Consider the following 6,372-nt stretch of genomic DNA (forward strand, 5'->3'; position numbering starts at 1 on the left):
TCCATGACTTACCTGTGCAGGTCTGTCTCTGAGTGCTCAAGTGGGTTCCATGGATCTCTCTAGCTCTGAGTCTATAAGCTATTACCTCAATTACTTTAGCTTTAAAGTAAGTCTTGGTAGCTGGTCAAGCAAGTCTTCCTGTCTTGTTCCTCTTCCACCAGAGTCAGCTTGTCAAGTTCCAAGGCGGGGAAATCAACGTAGGGTTTTAATATAACCTGTTGGTTATATCATGCTATAACTAACAACTGATATCTTTACACTACCTTGAACAGTGACCCTGTATCTTCTATTTTTGAAATTTAAAACTCTGATGTAATTGTATTTGACTGAGGTTTGGCTTGGGACTTTTGAAAATGTTTTTCTTTGCTTCTCTGACTTCCCTCCAAACCTTAATAACTCTGTTTGCTATACATTTACTGTGCAAACCAGTTGCAATGGTTCTGTGTACTTCTGGCCGGTGTGCACACCTGGCCCGGTTAGTTGGGAGGGGATTTTTGCATCTGTATGGGATTCACTCCTAACCCTGGGGCAGACCAACCTCTAGGAAGCACTTTTTCCTAGAGTTGCCCAGCCAACTTCTCCTTCCTTTTTTCTGCCCCTCCTCGTGTGCCTATAAATCCTTTTGGCAGTATTAAGATAGGAAAAAGGCAGTCTTTGTGACAGGGAGTCCACTGTCTTCCCTTAATGCTGGCAATTTAGAATAACCTGCTTTTATTTCCACCACTCTCACCTCTCGAGTGTTGGCTTTCTTTCAGCAAGCAGCCGGGCCCTTTGCATGGTAACACACCGAGTTTTCCAAAATGTACACATGGAGTCACTCTTCCTGAATTTAGGTATGTTTTAATGTCACTCTCTGTGTGTTTAGGAATTTTTTTTAAATTGTGGTAGAATGCACATAACATACAAGTTACAACCAGGGGCCAGCCCGGTGGCTCAGGCGGTTAGAGCTCCGTGCTCCGAACTCCGAAGGCTGCCGGTTCGATTCCCACATGGGCCAGTGGGCTCTCAACCACAAGGTTGCCAGTTCAATTCCTCGACTCCCGCAAGGGATGGTGGGCAGCGCCCCCTGCAACTAAAATTGAACACGGCACCTTGAGCTGAGCTGCCACTCAGCTCCCGGATGGCTCAGTTGGTTGGAGCATGTCCTCTCAACCACAAGGTTGCCAGTTCAATTCCTCGACTCCCGCAAGGGATGGTGGGCTGTGCCCCCTGCAACTAGCAACGGCAACTGGACCTGGAGCTGAGCTACGCCCTCCACAACTAAGACTGAAAAGACAACATCTTGAAGCTGAACAGCACCCTCCACAACTAAGATTGAAAGAACAACAACTTGACTTGGGAAAAAAAAAAAGTCCTGGAAGTACACACTGTTCCCCCATAAAAAGTTACACCCATAACCATTTTTAAGTGTACAGTTCAGTAGCGATAAGTACATTCACATTGTTGTGCAATCATCACCACCAGGTGTTCAGGTACTTTTGAAAAATAAAGTTTCTTGTAAAATCCTTTCGTATTTGCCAGGTTTTTTTTTCCTTTGGTATTTTATGTTTATACAAACTTTTTTGTATCCGATAATACACACAAGAAAGGGCATAACATATAAATGTAAAGCTAAATGTATGTTTATAAAGGAAACACCCATGGACCCACCACCCAGGTCAAGAAAAAGCATGTCGCCAGCAGCCTAGAAGCCACAACCAAACCCTCCTGCCCTCTAAAGACAAATACACCCTGACTTCTGTGATAACCCCTTCCTTTGCTTTTTTTAGAGTTTTACTACTGGAGTGCACAGTTTAGTTTTGCCTCTTTCTGAACTTCATTCACATAAATAGAATAGCACACTTTGAATACTTTCATATTTGACTTTTTCCATTTAACATTATATTTGTGAATCATCCACCTTATTGTGCATAGCTGAGATTTGTTGATTTTTAATATTGTGTAGTATTCCACCGATAAAATAAATTATAGATAAACACCACTATATACGTACTGATTATGTTGATGGACATTTGAGGGCTTTCCAGTCTAGAATCTTAAAAATAGTGCTGCTAGGAACATTCTTTTACATGTCTCCTTGTGTTTCTGTTACACGTCAAGTATCCATCCATCCATCCACCCATTTGTCTCTCCCTGTGCAAAACCACACTATCCTAATTAAATATACCTAATTTTCCTATATGTGTATATACAGTGTATGTATATATACAGTCCTTGCCTGTCTGTTCATATTTAGAAGTGGGGCCCAGCACAAAGCTTAGCCTTCCAACTACAGGGGCAGTAGAAGACTGAAAGAAGAAAATGGTTTGCAGAAAAACATCAGAGCTCTATTTAGAAAAACTTGTTGGAGATGCCTGTGGAAACTCCAGATGGAAAGGTCCAGCAGGCAGCTGGCCAAGCAAAGAGCAGGACTGGCTCTGGGTGTCCTCAGTATACTGATAGTGATCATGTGCCCCAAGGTGTCCAGCTGTCAAGATGTCCCTCACCTCACATCTTTGCTGAGAACCCACCCTTCGCTCCCTGCACAGGATGATTGTCTTCCAGAAACACTGAGGTTGACTCGTGATTCTTACTTAGGGGGTTGAGTTATGTGGGGACCTGGGCTTATAGTTAGTGCTGTCTTTACCTTTGCTGTTCTTTGCCTTACAGACAGATTTCTGAGTAAAGTTCATGGTTGGCATTAGGGCTGTGGAGAGAAGGAAACTGATGTCCTTGGAAACACGGGAGAGGTTGGTGTGTGGAAATGAAGCCTCAAACAGAGCAGAGCTCCCTAAGAACAACCATGAGAGGATTCCACATGAAGGCCCCCATGTTTCCTATCCTAACAGCTCTGTGTGTTGAAAACCACCTGCCTCTTATTCCATTCTTTCTGCCTTCCCCATATTCAGGGGAGTCGCAGTGTCATGGGACTACGCACTGGAGTCTCCTCCCAGCTGGGGTTGGTGTGGTAGGTTGAGGGGTCCAGATTTGGTGCCATTCCCACAGCATTCTTCCACATGGAGAGTTGATGCACAGGTAGCGTCAATGCTGACTTCCATTTTCCACTCCTATGGGGTGATCAAGAGAGTGTGGGCTTATGTATTTCTGGCAAATAATAACCAATAATGTGATATTTGCACTCCCCAGATACTTCAAGTTTTCCTATGTGTCTATCAGTTTCCAGTGAACTGTTACTTCTGGTTTCTTCGCTATGCCCATGTGGGTTTGAGAAGTTGACTTCTTACCCACTCTCACCCACACTGTCTACGTATGTAAGGTCTTAGTCAAGTGTGTCTGATTTTAAGAAATCCTTCCCACACTCTCTACCCTGGAAAGTCCCACATTCTCTGATGTCCTCTCCTTCAGTTGTCTCTTTACCTCCTGAGATTTCTCCCTCCTGGTGAGACTGAGCTCCATTCCTACAAAACTGATGAGTTCCCAGGTACTAACTGGCTGTTCGTGGGGCGAGCTGAACCGTTCCCTCCCTGTCACCTGCTGCCTTGACCTCGCCGACAGTATTGCTGGGGATCTCTGTTCCTCATGAACTGCTGCTCTGTCACTCCAGTATCTTGTATCCAAATGTTGGTGCTTCTGCTCTCAGAGCAAAGATACCCTGGTCCAAGACCATTTCTTGCCCTTAAACTGGGAGGAAGCTTGGTGTACCTTGACAAGGACAGGGCAGGAAGGATAAAGATGGATGTTTTGCATCTTGTCAACCAGAGGATTAAAGATGAGGCCTCCCAAGGGTTTCTTTCTTCTCCCCCGCTTCCTTCCTAGAACCGTTTTTTTCTGTTTTGCCTTCTCATTTTATATATTTTTTCCGACCCTAAAAACTGCAAGAAGGGGTGCAGATATAGTCTAAGAAAGGATGGCCTGTTCTACTTCTCAAAACCTACAGAATCGCATTTTTTTCATGATCATTTGGGTTCATTTCTGCAGGAGCTTGACAGGACCAAATATAACATTTTCTGTAGAAAATAACTGCTTTGGAGGGATCAATAATGCCCCAGGGAACTTTCATTCAGTATTTCACCTAGACTGAACTCTTCAAGGAAACTTCTGATATTGGAGCCTTCATTTCAGCAGTGACAATGGGGAGCCTTTTGATAAACTGTAATGATTTCCTATTGCCTCCCATGGACATACCGTGTCGCCCCAAAAATAAGACCCAGCCAGACAATCAGCTCTATGCGTCTTTTGGAGCAAAAATTAATATAAGACCCAGCATTATATTATATTATATTATATTATATTATATTATATTATATTATATTATATTATATTATATTACATTCCCGGTCTTATTTTACTATAAGACCAGGTCTTACATTAATTTTTGTTCCAAAAGACACAGTAGAGCTGATTGTCTGGCTAGGTCTTATTTTTGGGGAAACACGGTACTTGTCAGCTCCTCTTCTAGAAAATGAGAATTAAACTACAGGCAGATGGACCCAGTCCTGGTAATCAATGAGCTTACAGCCCTCATCTGTGAAGTGTGGAAAATGTTATTACCCACCTCAGGGGGTGTTGAGACCATCTAATGAGACAATAGAAGAGAAGTGCTTAGCCTGGGCTTGGGCACACTGTGAGTGCTCAATCACTGTTTTAGCTATTATTACATATTCGGGGTGGGGGGCTGGGAGGAGTATTTAAATGAGCATCCATGGATCGTGATTTCAACAACCGTGCTGTATACGATGCTGGAAATAAAAATTCTAGAATGCTTGTCATGTCCCCATGTTGGTTTTGTTTAGCCCTGGGTGTTTTTACACACCACTTATTAGGCAAATTCTCAAAACGGAAGGTGATACACACTTGCTTGCAAAGAGACTAAAGAAGGGAGGAACTGGAAGGATTTCATTTTGCTGCATAGTCAGACTTGTGAGGAGGGGAGCCCTGCAAACAGGGCAGGTTTTGTATGGCTTTTTTTTTTCTTTTCTATTTTTTGAATTGGTACTATGCATATTTTTTGCTTTTACTTTAAAAAAAAATTTTAATGGAAGTATGGCTAATTTTAATAGGAAACAACTACCCTCACCCCTGAAAGCCTGAGAAGAGGAAGGGCAGGAGTAGGGAAACTGGCCACGCAAGCAGAGGAGGCACAGACCACTTAAGGAATAGACACCTTGAGATGGAACATGGCTTTCAAAGTGGCTCACAATGCAGTGGGTAAGGTTGGCAGATCCACACTGACAAGCCTGTTGGGACCACTCTCAACTCTACTGTACTTGCAACAAAACATTACCTGTTCTCAGAAACGGGAGGAAAAGTCTGGCTACCCACCACTACATCACCCAAAAGAAGAGACTGTAAAGCTCCATTAAAAGAAATGAATAAGGATGATAACAGCAACTTTATTCAAAGTCGCCCACAACTTGAAACGACCCAAATGTCTATCCACAATAGAATGATTAAATAAATTGTGATATAGTCATGATATAGAATACTACATGGCAAAGAAAATGAGCAAACTATTGCTACAAGCATCAACATGGATACATTTCCAGTAATATGAAGTTCAAGAACAGGTAAAACTAATCCACGATGCCAGAGGTTAGCATAGTGCTTACCCTGTAGGGGGTTATGACTGGGAGGGACTATTGGAGCTTCTGAGACATGGGACTATTCTATATTTTAATATGCGTGGTTACAGTATATACCAGGGGTGCCAAAAAAATGTATACACATGACTTGTATTCATCTTTTGTTATCAGTATATATTGAGTATTACAATTTTAATGCAGTGTTTTCCTTTCTTAAAATGTGTATACATTTTTTGGCACCCTCTGTATATATGAAATTTTAATTATGCTGTGTATTTAAGGTTTATGCACATTACTATATGTATGTTATACCTCAATAAATAGTTACAAAATGAAATTTTATGTAAAGTTGCAATATATCAACATTAAAACTATTTTAACAGCTTTACTGAAGCATAATTAATATATAAGAAAGCGCACATATTTCAAGCATACAATTTGATTTTTGACATTAATATATATATATGTATGTATATATATATATACATACATATATATGTGTGTATATATATATATATATATATATATATCCATGAAACCATCCCCACAATCACGCTAACCAGCATATCCACCACCCTCAGAAGTTTACTTCTGGCCTCTCCACATGACCTCCATCACCATAACATTGACATTTGTATGTTAAAATGTTTCACAAATAAAATCTCTGCTGAATGTTTTCTTTCAGGAATTACACCAAACCAGCAAAGAGAACTTAGACACATAAATGCACTCTCCACTTCTGTGATAACTAGAGGGTGTTTGAAAGACAAGACCATGGCCTAGGAGGAAGGGCTGCCAATACAATGAAAGCCAAATGAGTCTAGGCCAAGGCCGACAGAATGCCTTTGGT

This window comes from Rhinolophus sinicus, chromosome 8, assembly GCF_057876585.1.
Source record: "Rhinolophus sinicus isolate RSI-liver-muscle chromosome 8, RSI-T2T, whole genome shotgun sequence".
Classification (NCBI taxonomy): Eukaryota; Metazoa; Chordata; class Mammalia; order Chiroptera; family Rhinolophidae; genus Rhinolophus; species Rhinolophus sinicus.